This window comes from Habropoda laboriosa, unplaced genomic scaffold, assembly GCF_001263275.1.
Source record: "Habropoda laboriosa isolate 0110345459 unplaced genomic scaffold, ASM126327v1 scaffold65, whole genome shotgun sequence".
NCBI lineage: Eukaryota > Metazoa > Arthropoda > Insecta > Hymenoptera > Apidae > Habropoda > Habropoda laboriosa.
The window spans coordinates 1,777,624-1,779,286 of NW_017100254.1; the positions used below are offsets into that span (position 1 = coordinate 1,777,624).

Below are 1,663 nucleotides of genomic sequence, written 5' to 3' on the forward strand. Positions count from 1 at the left end.
GATTCTCACCTGTATCCAAGAATTCCACCGCAGCTGATCTAATTAGTACAACTTCTGAAGCTCGTATGTGGGAAAAAATTGATTTCCACGACACGTTCGTTCTCTATCGTGTTTGTTAATTAACCGTCCGACGATATCGTTCACTATTTGCATGCACTCGATCGGACTGTCGTGTTGCGTCGTGATTGACGTCGATGATGCATGCCCGACGCGCCAGATAGGCACGCCTCGATTTCGTCGCGCGATATACATACGTATACAGAGTACATGTGTGAATATTCCAGCCGTAATAAATACAAACGAGCACCACTGGCGAGACGACGTTTCCGTTTTCATTCGACGCAGACCACTTTTCTCGCACGCAAATCCATCGCGTGCAGCCAGGTACCAGCGTCTCGCTTCGACAAATCACTCGGTCATGCCTGCCAAGTCGCAGAAAGTGTGCGCTGATCGAGTAATTGCTTTGAACTCTGTCTCCGATTCGTTATACTGATTTACATCTTGAAAGTAGCTTCGCCACATCACGGTCCCTTTTAGGTTATGCCATTTTTTTCGAATATGTCTCCGTAGTCTTGATTGTTTTGGTTATGTCAGATTAATAATGAGTTATTCTTATCTTTTGGGACGTATAGGTTAGGATTATGCTGGAAAACTGTCAAATGAAGAATCATAAAGTTGCGATACTGCAATTTTTTTATTTTCTCATGCTCATTCCTCGATTGAACACAAAAGATGTATGTATACTAAATAATTTAAGAATAATCTAGTACAATTTTTTTCATCCAATTCTAAGCCTTCGTAGAAAATGTTATCTTTTCAGGCTTGTTAAGTGTGGGAAATGATTCCAGAGGACCACCAACGGTAAACATCGGCGTCACGAGCGCGACACGCTGTCAACAGAGGCGCAAGTTCCGCCTGAGGCACTCGCGTCTGTCGCGGAACAGGCTGACTAAAGTTTGCCGGGCTATTTCTGCATGGCGGCGTCTCCACGGACGACGACGCTGGCGCGACTCGATTTAATCGAGCTTAATCGTCATCGCGACACGATGACACGAGCGCGCGCGTATGGCGCCGCGACCACGCATATATGGCAATCGAAGGTCCTGGCGCGTGAAGCGATTCGCGCGATGACGGGCGCGCGAAACTCCGCGGAACAGGAGGATCAAGAGGCAAAGGAGGGAAGGAAAGAAGGGACACGCGGAAGTGTCGAACCTTGGCCCAGCCATTTCGGGACGTAGTCCTCGTGTCGAGCCGTATAAAGCCTCCGTGTGGCTCACCTGCCACCATAATCTTGCCTAGAATTAGCTCTCGCGAGGGTCACTGGTGATTTTAAAAAAAGGAATCATTCTGGACCGATTCAAGTTCCCCCCCTCTTTCAATCTGACGAAGACATCATCGACGCGGAGACGTTGCTCGATTGCCGTACATGTTTGTTGATGACAGGTTAGGTTTATGTGAGCGGGGAGGTATCAGAGCTTTGCGAAAAAGGTGGTGAAAGTTTGTTTCGTGTATATATGAAACTGACATATGGCATGAAGTTATTTTTTCTTTATAGGAAAAATATGAGAGGTTATATTTAGTTTTCTTAGCTGGTGGCACTATCTGATGATTAACCTTGTTTATTTAGTTTAAACGGTTCACATGGAGCATAGATTCTTGGAAT

General features: G+C 46.0%; 1 long non-coding RNA gene across 1 annotated transcript; it reads left to right on the forward strand.

Annotated features, from left to right (window-relative positions):
* Positions 1-434: 434 nt before the first annotated feature.
* LOC108572473 lies at positions 435-859 on the forward strand. Its single transcript, XR_001891387.1, has 3 exons — positions 435-537; positions 633-734; positions 821-859. It is a non-coding gene; the product is annotated as an uncharacterized LOC108572473 (long non-coding RNA).
* The last annotated feature ends 804 nt before the right edge of the window (positions 860-1,663 follow it).